Source organism: Primulina tabacum, chromosome 10, assembly GCF_025594145.1.
Source record: "Primulina tabacum isolate GXHZ01 chromosome 10, ASM2559414v2, whole genome shotgun sequence".
Classification (NCBI taxonomy): Eukaryota; Viridiplantae; Streptophyta; class Magnoliopsida; order Lamiales; family Gesneriaceae; genus Primulina; species Primulina tabacum.
Genome location: NC_134559.1, coordinates 16,491,625 through 16,502,954, shown reverse-complemented (window position 1 = coordinate 16,502,954; position 11,330 = coordinate 16,491,625). Strand labels below are relative to the sequence as shown.

General features: G+C 44.3%; 12 non-coding genes across 12 annotated transcripts; all 12 read right to left on the bottom strand.

Annotated features, from left to right (window-relative positions):
- Positions 1 to 688: 688 nt before the first annotated feature.
- On the bottom strand, positions 689 to 806 carry LOC142515394 (5S ribosomal RNA). The gene has a single exon (XR_012811241.1). It is a non-coding gene; the product is annotated as a 5S ribosomal RNA (ribosomal RNA).
- Positions 807 to 1,480: 674 nt separating this feature from the next.
- Positions 1,481 to 1,599, bottom strand: LOC142516696 (5S ribosomal RNA). Its single transcript, XR_012812477.1, has one exon. It is a non-coding gene; the product is annotated as a 5S ribosomal RNA (ribosomal RNA).
- A 677-nt stretch (positions 1,600 to 2,276) lies between these two features.
- LOC142513980 (5S ribosomal RNA) lies at positions 2,277 to 2,395 on the bottom strand. The gene has a single exon (XR_012809898.1). It is a non-coding gene; the product is annotated as a 5S ribosomal RNA (ribosomal RNA).
- Positions 2,396 to 3,076: 681 nt separating this feature from the next.
- LOC142513969 (5S ribosomal RNA) lies at positions 3,077 to 3,195 on the bottom strand. Its single transcript, XR_012809887.1, has one exon. It is a non-coding gene; the product is annotated as a 5S ribosomal RNA (ribosomal RNA).
- A 676-nt stretch (positions 3,196 to 3,871) lies between these two features.
- Positions 3,872 to 3,990, bottom strand: LOC142513957 (5S ribosomal RNA). Its single transcript, XR_012809876.1, has one exon. It is a non-coding gene; the product is annotated as a 5S ribosomal RNA (ribosomal RNA).
- A 1,508-nt stretch (positions 3,991 to 5,498) lies between these two features.
- LOC142508551 (5S ribosomal RNA) lies at positions 5,499 to 5,617 on the bottom strand. The gene has a single exon (XR_012806758.1). It is a non-coding gene; the product is annotated as a 5S ribosomal RNA (ribosomal RNA).
- A 683-nt stretch (positions 5,618 to 6,300) lies between these two features.
- Positions 6,301 to 6,421, bottom strand: LOC142517458 (5S ribosomal RNA). Its single transcript, XR_012813203.1, has one exon. It is a non-coding gene; the product is annotated as a 5S ribosomal RNA (ribosomal RNA).
- A 683-nt stretch (positions 6,422 to 7,104) lies between these two features.
- On the bottom strand, positions 7,105 to 7,222 carry LOC142510121 (5S ribosomal RNA). Its single transcript, XR_012808253.1, has one exon. It is a non-coding gene; the product is annotated as a 5S ribosomal RNA (ribosomal RNA).
- Positions 7,223 to 7,903: 681 nt separating this feature from the next.
- On the bottom strand, positions 7,904 to 8,022 carry LOC142506375 (5S ribosomal RNA). The gene has a single exon (XR_012804669.1). It is a non-coding gene; the product is annotated as a 5S ribosomal RNA (ribosomal RNA).
- Positions 8,023 to 9,077: 1,055 nt separating this feature from the next.
- On the bottom strand, positions 9,078 to 9,198 carry LOC142507372 (5S ribosomal RNA). The gene has a single exon (XR_012805632.1). It is a non-coding gene; the product is annotated as a 5S ribosomal RNA (ribosomal RNA).
- A 680-nt stretch (positions 9,199 to 9,878) lies between these two features.
- On the bottom strand, positions 9,879 to 9,998 carry LOC142516876 (5S ribosomal RNA). Its single transcript, XR_012812647.1, has one exon. It is a non-coding gene; the product is annotated as a 5S ribosomal RNA (ribosomal RNA).
- Positions 9,999 to 10,680: 682 nt separating this feature from the next.
- Positions 10,681 to 10,801, bottom strand: LOC142506913 (5S ribosomal RNA). Its single transcript, XR_012805186.1, has one exon. It is a non-coding gene; the product is annotated as a 5S ribosomal RNA (ribosomal RNA).
- Positions 10,802 to 11,330: the final 529 nt, after the last annotated feature.

Here is an 11,330-nt window from a genome sequence, read left to right as displayed (position 1 = left end):
TATGATCGCACCCGACATTGAGTGGGATGTTTATCTTATATCCCTCGAGTACGTGGAGCGGGCGGCGATGGACAACACGCGGCACTGCTCTCGCCCAATCAAACCATGAAGTTAAGCGTTCTGGCGCGATGGCAGAGCTAGGATGGGTGACCTCCCTGGGAAGACCTCGTGTCGCGACGTTACGTAAATTATGGATAAAACAGTCGAAATAATTGTTTTTAATGAGTTAACCGTCTCCGGAGTAATCTGCGTCATACCCTTCCGCACAGAACCGGCTCACGACAACAAAATCGATAAATGTTCCCAGAAAATAGAAAAAAAATAAGAAGAAGGAAATAACGAATGTAAAGCTATTATTATGCCTGGGATACGATAAAATGGAACCGGAATCGAATTTCGAACTTCCTAAGCGGATTTCTCGAGGAAACGAAAGCTTAACAGAAGCGGTAAATCGCAAATTAGAGGGTCTTAGAGAAGGAATTCGGCTAAAATCTCGTCAGCTCATTGCGTAGTAATGAGTCTCGTCCGTTTGCCCGTTTACAATCAAATTAGCCTACAATTTTGTCCAAATCCGGCAGTGCCCGAGCTACTTTCATTTCACATGTCTTATCTGGTCCCGATCGAGATTCAGATGATTTGAGCCGAAAATCGTCTGTCAACAAGTAATCAAAAATAGAAAAACACGAAAAAGGTGCAACACGAGGACTTCCAGGGGGTCACCCATCCTAGTACTGCTCTCGCCCAAGCACGCTTAACTTCGGAGTTCTGATGGGATCCGATGCATTAGTGCTGGTATGATCGCACCAACTTTGAGTGGGATGTTTATTCTTATATCCCTCGAGTACGTGTGGAGCGGCGGCGATGGACAACACGCGGCACTGCTCTCGCCCAATCATAACCATGAAGTTAAGCGTTCTGGCGCGATGGCAGAGCTAGGATGGGTGACCTCCCTGGGAAGACCTCGTGTCGCGACCGTTTACGTAAATTATGGATAAAACAGTCGAAATAATTGTTTTTAATGAGTTAACCGTCTCCGGAGTAATCTGCGTCATACCCTTCCGCACAGAACCGGCTCACGACAACAAAAATCGATAAATGTTCCCAGAAAATAGAAAAAAAAATAAGAAGAAGGAAATAACGAATGTAAAGCTATTATTTGGGATACGATAAAATGGAACCGGAATCGAATTTCGAACTTCCTAAGCGGATTTCTCGAGGAAACGAAAGCTTAACAGAAGCGGTAAATCGCAAATTAGAGGGTCTTAGAGAAGGAATTCGGCTAAAATCTCGTCAGCTCATTGCGTAGTAATGAGTCTCGTCCGTTTGCCCGTTTACAATCAAATTAGCCTACAATTTTGTCCAAATCCGGCAGTGCCCGAGCTACTTCATTTCACATGTCTTATCTGGTCCGATCGAGATTCAGATGATTTGAGCCGAAAATCGTCTGTCAACAAGTAATCAAAAATAGAAAAACACGAAAAGGGTGCAACACGAGGACTACCCAGGGGGTCACCCATCCTAGTACTGCTCTCACCCAAGCACGCTTAACTTCGGAGTTCTGTTGGGATCCGGTGCATTAGTGCTGGTATGATCGCACCGACATTGAGTGGGATGTTTATTCTTATATCCCTCGAGTACATGTGGAGCGGGCGGCGATGGACAACACGCGGCACTGCTCTCGCCCAATCATAACCATGAAGTTAAGCGTTCTGGCGCGATGGCAGAGCTAGGATGGGTGACCTCCCTGGGAAGACCTCGTGTCGCGACCGTTTACGTAAATTATGGATAAAACAGTCGAAATAATTGTTTTAATGAGTTAACCGTCTCCGGAGTAATCTGCGTCATACCCTTCCGCACAGAACCGGCTCACGACAACAAAAATCGATAAATGTTCCCAGAAAATAGAAAAAAAAATAAGAAGAAGGAAATAACGAATGTAAAGCTATTATTTGCCGGATACGATAAAATGGAACCGGAATCGAATTTCGAACTTCCTAAGCGGATTTCTCGAGGAAACGAAAGCTTAACAGAAGCGGTAAATCGCAAATTAGAGGGTCTTAGAGAAGGAATTCGGCTAAAATCTCGTCAGCTCATTGCGCAATAATGAGTCGTCCGTTTGCCCGTTTACAATCAAATTAGCCTACAATTTTGTCCAAATCCGGCAGTGCCCGAGCTACTTTCATTTCACATGTCTTATCTGGTCCCGATCGAGATTCAGATGATTTGAGCCGAAAATCGTCTGTCAACAAGTAATCAAAAATAGAAAAACACGAAAAAGGGTGCAACACGAGGACTTCCCAGGGGGTCACCCATCCTAGTACTGCTCTCGCCCAAGCACGCTTAACTTCGGAGTTCTGATGGGATCCGGTGCATTAGTGCTGGTATGATCGCACCCGACATTGAGTGGGATGTTTATTCTTATATCCCTCGAGTACGTGTGGAGCGGGCGGCGATGGACAACACGCGGCACTGCTCTCGCCCAATCATAACCATGAAGTTAAGCGTTCTGGCGCGATGGCAGAGCTAGGATGGGTGACCTCCCTGGGAAGACCTCGTGTCGCGACCGTTTACGTAAATTATGGATAAAACAGTCGAAATAATTGTTTTAATGAGTTAACCGTCTCCGGAGTAATCTGCGTCATACCCTTCCGCACAGAACCGGCTCACGACAACAAAAATCGATAAATGTTCCCAGAAAATAGAAAAAAAAATAAGAAGAAGGAAAAACGAATGTAAAGCTATTATTATGCCTGGGATACGATAAAATGGAACCGGAATCGAATTTCGAACTTCCTAAGCGGATTTCTCGAGGAAACGAAAGCTTAACAGAAGCGGTAAATCGCAAATTAGAGGGTCTTAGAGAAGGAATTCGGCTAAAATCTCGTCAGCTCATTGCGTAGTAATGAGTCTCGTCCGTTTGCCCGTTTACAATCAAATTAGCCTACAATTTTGTCCAAATCCGGCAGTGCCCGAGCTACTTTCATTTCACATGTCTTATCTGGTCCCGATCGAGATTCAGATGATTTGAGCCGAAAATCGTCTGTCAACAAGTAATCAAAATAGAAAAACACGAAAAAGGGTGCAACACGAGGACTTCCCAGGGGGTCACCCATCCTAGTACTGCTCTCGCCCAAGCACGCTTAACTTCGGAGTTCTGATGGGATCCGGTGCATTAGTGCTGGTATGATCGCACCCGACATTGAGTGGGATGTTTATTCTTATATCCCTCGAGTACGTGTGGAGCGCGGCGATGGACAACACGCGGCACTGCTCTCGCCCAATCATAACCATGAAGTTAAGCGTTCTGGCGCGATGGCAGAGCTAGGATGGGTGACCTCCCTGGGAAGACCTCGTGTCGCGACCGTTTACGTAAATTATGGATAAAACAGTCGAAATAATTGTTTTTAATGAGTTAACCGTCTCCGGAGTAATCTGCGTCATACCCTTCCGCACAGAACCGGCTCACGACAAAAAATCGATAAATGTTCCCAGAAAATAGAAAAAAAATAAGAAGAAGGAAATAACGAATGTAAAGCTATTATTATGCCTGGGATACGATAAAATGGAACCGGAATCGAATTTCGAACTTCCTAAGCGGATTTCTCGAGGAAACGAAAGCTTAACAGAAGCGGTAAATCGCAAATTAGAGGGTCTTAGAGAAGGAATTCGGCTAAAATCTCGTCAGCTCATTGCGTAGTAATGAGTCTCGTCCGTTTGCCCGTTTACAATCAAATTAGCCTACAATTTTGTCCAAATCCGGCAGTGCCCGAGCTACTTTCATTTCACATGTCTTATCTGGTCCCGATCGAGATTCAGATGATTTGAGCCGAAAATCGTCTGTCAACAAGTAAAAAAATAGAAAAACACGAAAAGGGTGCAACACGAGGACTTCCCAGGGGGTCACCCATCCTAGTACTGCTCTCGCCCAAGCACGCTTAACTTCGGAGTTCTGATGGGATCCGGTGCATTAGTGCTGGTATGATCGCACCCGACATTGAGTGGGATGTTTATTCTTATATCCCTCGAGTACGTGTGGAGCGGGCGGCGATGGACAACACGCGGCACTGCTCTCGCCCAATCATAACCATGAAGTTAAGCGTTCTGGCGCGATGGCAGAGCTAGGATGGGTGACCTCCTGGGAAGACCTCGTGTCGCGACCGTTTACGTAAATTATGGATAAAACAGTCGAAATAATTGTTTTTAATGAGTTAACCGTCTCCGGAGTAATCTGCGTCATACCCTTCCGCACAGAACCGGCTCACGACAACAAAAATCGATAAATGTTCCCAGAAAATAAAAAAAAAATAAGAAGAAGGAAATAACGAATGTAAAGCTATTATTATGCCTGGGATACGATAAAATGGAACCGGAATCGAATTTCGAACTTCCTAAGCGGATTTCCTCGAAGGAAACGAAAGCTTAACCGAAGCGGTAATCCTCAACTTAGAGGGTCTAGAGAAGGAATTCGGCTCCTAAATCTCGTCAGCTCATTGCGTAGTAATGAGTCTCGTCCGTTTGCCCGTTTACAATAAAATTAGCTACAACTTTTGTCCACATCCGGCAGATGCCCGCGCTACTTTCATTTCACATGTCCGTATCTAGTCCGATCGAGATTCAGATTGATTTTTGAGCCGAAAATCGTCTGTCAACACAGTTAATCAAAAGTAGAAATACACGGAAAAAGGGTGCAACACGAGGGACGTTCCCAGGGGCCGTCTTGTACCCTCATACTCGTACTGCTCTCGCCCAAGCACGCATTAATTCGGAGTTCTGATGGGAATCGTGCATATGTGCTGGTATGATCGCAACCGTCTTAAGTGGGATGTTTAATTTTCATCCCTCGAGGTACGGGGTGGGTATGCAGGCGTGCGATGGACAACACGCTGGCACTGTTCTCGCCCAATCATAACCATGAAGTTAAGCGTTCTGGCGCGATGACAGAGCTAGGATGGGTGACCTCCCTATGAAGACCTCGTATCGCGACCGTTTATGTAAATTATTGATAAAACAGTCGAAATAATTGTTTTTAATGAGTTGACCGTCTCCGGAGTAATCTGCGTCATACCCTTCCGCACAAAACCGGCTCACGACAACAAAAATCGATAAATGTTCCCAGAAAATAAAAAAAAAATAAGAAATAGGAAATAACGAATGTAAAGCTATTATTATTCTTAGGATACGATAAAATGGAACCAGAATCGAATTTCGAACTTCCTAAGCGTATTTCTCGAGGAAACGAAAGCTTAACAGAAGCGGTAAATCTCAAATTAGAGGGTCTTAGAGAAGGAATTCGGCTAAAATCTCGTACAGCTCATGCGTAGTAATGAGTCTCGTCCGTTTGCCCGTTTACAATAAAATTAGCCTACAATTTTGTCCAAATCCGGCAGTGCCCGAGCTACTTTCATTTCACATGTCTTATCTAGTCCCGATCGAGATTCAGATGATTTGAGCCGAAAATCGTCTGTCAACAAGTAATCAAAAGTAGAAATACACGAAAAAGGGTGCAACACGAGGACTTCCCAGGGGGTCACCCATCCTAGTACTGCTCTCGCCCAAGCACGCTTAACTTCGGAGTTCTGATGGGATCCGGTGCATTAGTGCTGGTATGATCGCAACCGTCATTAAGTGGGATGTTTAATTTTATATCCCTCGAGTACGGGTGGAGCAAGCGGCGATGGACAACACGCGGCACTGTTCTCGCCCAATCATAACCATGAAGTTAAGCGTTCTGGCGCGATGGCAGAGCTAGGATGGGTGACCTCCCTGGGAAGACCTCGTATCGCGACCGTTTATGTAAATTATGGATAAAACGGTCGAAATAATTGTTTTTAATGAGTTAACCGTCTCCGGAGTAATCTTCGTCATACCCTTCCGCACAGAACCGGCTCACGACAACAAAAATCGATAAATGTTCCCAGAAAATAGAAAAAAAATAAGAAGAAGGAAATAACGAATGTAAAGCTATTATTATGCCTGGGATACGAAAAAATGGAATCGGAATCGAATTTCGAACTTCCTAAGCGGATTTCTCGAGAAAACGAAAGCTTAACAGAAGCGGTAAATCGCAAATTAGAGGGTCTTAGAGAAGGAATTCGGCTAAAATCTCGCCAGCTCATTGCGTAGTAATGAGCCTCGTCCGTTTGCCCGTTTACAATCAAATTAGCCTACAATTTTGTCCAAATCCGGCAGTGCCCGAGCTACTTTCATTTCACATGTCTTATCTGGTCTCGATCGAGATTCAGATGATTTGAGCCGAAAATCGTATGTCAACAAGTAATCAAAAATAGAAAAACACGAAAAGGGGTGCAACACGAGGACTTCCCAGGGTGTCACCCATCCTAGTACTGCGCTTTCGCCCAAGCACGCTTAACTTCGGAGTTCTGATGGGATCCGGTGCATTAGTGCTGGTATGATCGCACCCGACATTGAGTGGGATGTTTATTCTTATATCCCTCGAGTACGTGTGGAGCGGGCGGCGATGGACAACACGCGGCCCTACTCTCGCCCAATCATAACCATGAAGTCAAGCGTTCTGGCGCGATGGCAGAGCTAGGATGGGTGACCTCCCTGGGAAGACCTCGTGTCGCGACCGTTTACGTAAAATATTGATAAAACAGTCGAAATAATAGTTTTTAATGAGTTCACCGTCTCCGGAGTAATCTGCGTCATACCCTTCCGCACAGAACCGGCTCACGACAACAAAAATCGATAAATGTTCCCAGAAAATAGAAAAAAAATAAGAAGAAGGAAATAACGAATGTAAAGCTATTATTATGCCTGGGATACGATAAAATGGAACCGGAATCGAATTTCGAACTTCCTAGGGGGATTTCTCGAGGAAACGAAAGTTGAACAAAAGCGGTAAATCGCAAATTAGAGGGTCTTAGAGAAGAAATTCGGCTAAAATCTCGTCACCTTATTGCGTAGTAATGAGTCTCGTTCGTTTGCCCATTTACAATCAAATTAGCCTACAATTTTGTCCAAATCCGGCAGTGCCCGATCTACTTTCATTTCACATGTCTTATCTGGTCCCGATCGAGATTCAGATGATTTGAGCCGAAAATCGTATGTCAACAAGTAATCAAAAATAGAAATACACGAAAAGGGGTGCAACACGAGGACTTCCCAGGAGGTTACCCATCCTAGTGCTGCTCTCGCCCAAGCACCTTAACTTCGGAGTTGTGATGGGATCCGATGCATTAGTGCTGGTATGATCGCACCCGACATTGAGTGGGATGTTTATTCTTATATCCCTCGAGTACGTGTGGAGCGGGCGGCGATGGACAACACGCGGCACTACTCTCGCCCAATCATTACCATGAAGTTAAGCGTTCTGGCGCGATGGCAGAGCTAGGATGGGTGACCTCCTAGGGAAAACCTCGTGTCGCGACCGTTTACGTAAATTATGGATAAAACAGTCGAAATAAATGTTTTTAATGAGTTCACCGTCTCCGGAGTAATCTGCGTCATACCTTTTCGCACAGAACCGGCTCACGACAACAAAAATCGATAAATGTTCCCAGAAAATAAAAAAAATAAGAAGAAGGAAATAACGAATGTAAAGCTATTATTATTCTTAGGATACGATAAAATGGAACCGGAATCGAATTTCGAACTTCCTAGGCGGATTTCTCGAGGAAACGAAAGCTTAACAGAAGCGGTAAATCGTAAATTAAAGGGTCTTAGAGAAGGAATTCGGCTAAAATCTCGTCAGCTCATTGCGTAGTAATGAGTCTCGTCCGTTTGGCCGTTTACAATCAAATTAGCCTACAATTTTGTCCAAATCCGGCAGTGCCCGAGCTACTTTTATTTCACATGTCTTATCTGGTCCCGATCGAGATTCAGATGATTTGAGCCGAAACTCGTCTGTCAACAAGTAATCAGAAATAGAAAAATACGAAAAGAGGTGCAACACGAGGACTTCCCAGGGGGTCACTGATCCTAGTACTGCTCTCGCCCAAGCATGCTTAACTTCGGAGTTCTGATGGGATCCGGTGCATTAGTGCTGGTATGATCGCACCCGACATTGAGTGGGATGTTTATTCTTATATCCCTCGAATACGTGTGGAGCGGGCGGCGATGGACAACACGCGGCACTGCTCTCGCCCAATCATAACCATGAAGTTAAGCGTTTTGGCGCGATGGCAGAGCTAGGATGGGTGACCTCCCTGGGAAGACCTCGTGTCGCGACCGTTTACGTAAATTATGGATAAAACAGTCGAAATATTGTTTTTAATGAGTTGACTGTATCCGGAGTAATCTGCGTCATACCCTTCCACACAGAACCGGCTCACGACAACAAAAATGAATAAATGTTCCCAGAAAATAGAAAAAAAATAAGAAGAAGGAAATAACGAATGTAAAGCTATTATTATGCTTGGGATACGATAAAGTGGAACCAGAATCGAATTTCGAACTTTCTAAGCGGATTTCTCGAGGAAACGAAAGCTTAACAGAAGCGGTAAATCGCAAATTAGAGGGTCTTAGAGAAGAAATTCGGATAAAATCTCGTCAGCTCATTGCGTAGGAATGAGTCTCGTCCGTTTGCCCGTTTACAATCAAATTAGCCTACAATTTTGTCCAAATCCGGTAGTGCCCGAGCTACTTTCATTTCACATGTCTTATCTTGTCACGATCGAGATTCATATGATTTGAGTCGAAAATCGTCTGTCAACAAGTAATCAAAAATAGAAAAACACGAAAAGGGGTGCAACACGAGGACTTCTATGAATGTAAAGTTATTATTATTCCTGGGATACGATAAAATGGATCCGGAATCGAATTTCGAACTTGCTAAACGGATTTTTTGAGGAAACGGAACATTAACAGAAGCGGTAAATCGCAAATTACAGGGTCTTAGAGAAGAAATTTAGCTAAAATCTCGCGAGCACTTTGCGGAGTAATGAGTCTCGTCCGTTTGCCCGTTTACAATAAAATTAGCCTAAAATTTTGTCCAAATCAGGCAGTACCCGAGCTACGCTGATTATACATGTCTTATTTGGTCCCGATCGAGATTCAAATGATTTGAGCAGAAAATCGTCCGTCAACAAGTAATCAAAAATAGAAAAACACGAAAAGGGGTGCAACACGAGGACTTCCCAGGTGGTCACCGATCCTAGTACTGCGCTTTCGCCCAAGCACGCTTAACTTCGGAGTTCTGATGGGATCCGGTGCATTAGTGCTGGTATGATCGCACTCGACATTGAGTGGGATGTTTATTCTTATATCCCTCGAGTACGTGTGGAGCGGGCGGCGATGGACAACACGCGGCACTGTTCTCGCCCAATCATAACCATGAAGTTAAGCGTTCTGGCGCGATGACAGAGCTAGGATGGGTGACCTCCTGGGAAGATCTTGTATCGCGACCGTTTATTTAAATTATGGATAAAACAGTCGAAATAATTGTTTTTAATGAGTTGACCGTCTCCGGAGTAATCTGCGTCATACCCTTCCGCACAGAACCGGCTCACGACAACAAAAATCGATAAATGTTCCCAGAAAATTAAAAAAAAATAAGAAGAAGGAAATACAGAATGTAAAGCTATTATTATTCTTAGGATACGATAAAATGGAACCAGAATCGAATTTCGAACTTCCTAAGCGGATTTCTCGAGAAAACGAAAGCTTAACAGAAGCGGTAAATCTAAAATTAGAGGGTCTTAGAGAAGGAATTCGGCTAAAATCTCGTCAGCTCATTGCGTAGTAATGAGTCTCGTCGTTTGCCCGTTTACAATAAAATTAGCCTACAATTTGTCCAAATCCGGCAGTGCCCGAGCTACTTTCATTTCACATGTCTTATCTAGTCCCGATCGAGATTCAGATGATTTGAGCCGAAAATCGTCTGTCAACAAGTAATCAAAAATAGAAATACACGAAAAAGGGTGCAACACGAGGACTTCCCAGGAGGTCACCCATCCTAGTACTGCTCTCCGCCCAAGCACGCTTAACGTCGGAGTTCTGATGCGACCCGGTGCATTAGTGCTGGTATGATCGCACCCGTCATTAAGTAGGATGTTTATTCTTATATCCATCGAGTACGGGTGGAGCAAGCGGCGATGGACAACACGCGGCACTGTTCTCGCCCAATCATAACCATGAAGTTAAGCGTTCTAGCGCGATGGCAGAGCGAGGATGGGTGACCTCCCTGGGAAGACCTTGTATCGCGACCGTTTATGTAAATTATGGATAAAACAGTCGAAATAATTGTTTTTAATGAGTTAACCGTCTCCGGAGTAATCTGCGTCATACCCTTCCGCACAGAACCGGCTCACGACAACAAAAATCGATAAATGTTCCCAGAAAATAGAAAAAAATAAGAAGAAGGAAATAACGAATGTAAAGCTATTATTATGCCTGGGATACGAAAAAATGGAATCGGAATCGAATTTCGAACTTCCTAAGCGGATTTCTCGAGAAAACGAAAGCTTAACAGAAGCGGTAAATCGCAAATTAGAGGGTCTTAGAGAAGGAATTCGGCTAAAATCTCGCCAGCTCATTGCGTAGTAATGAGCCTCGTCCGTTTGCCCGTTTACAATCAAATTAGCCTACAATTTTGTCCAAATCCGGCAGTGCCCGAGCTACTTTCATTTCACATGTCTTATCTGGTCCCGATCGAGATTTAGATGATTTGAGCCGAAAATCGTATGTCAACAAGTAATCAAAAATAGAAAAACACGAAAAGGGGTGCAACACGAGGACTTCCCAGGGTGTCACCCATCCTAGTACTGCGCTTTCGCCCAAGCACGTTTAACTTCGGAGTTCTGATGGGATCCGGTGCATTAGTGCTGGTATGATCGCACCCGACATTGAGTGGGATGTTTATTCTTATATCCCTCGAGTACGTGTGGAGCGGGCGGCGATGGACAACACGCGGCCCTACTCTCGCCCAATCATAACCATGAAGTCAAGCGTTCTGGCGCGATGGCAGAGCTAGGATGGTTGACCTCCCTGGGAAGACCTCGTGTCGCGACCATTTACGTAAATTATTGATAAAACAGTCGAAATAATAGTTTTTAATGAGTTCACCGTCTCCGGAGTAATCTGCGTCATACCCTTCCGCACAGAACCGGCTCACGACAACAAAAATCGATAAATGTTCCCAGAAAATAGAAAAAAAATAAGAAAAGAAAATAACGAATGTAAAGCTATTATTATGCCTGGGATACGATAAAATGGAACCGTAATCGAATTTCGAACTTCCTAGGCGGATTTCTCGAGGAAACGAAAGTTGAACAAAAGCGGTAAATCGCAAATTAGAGGGTCTTAGAGAAGGAATTCGCTAAAATCTCGTCAGCTTATTGCGTAGTAATGAGTCTCGCCCGTTTGCCCAT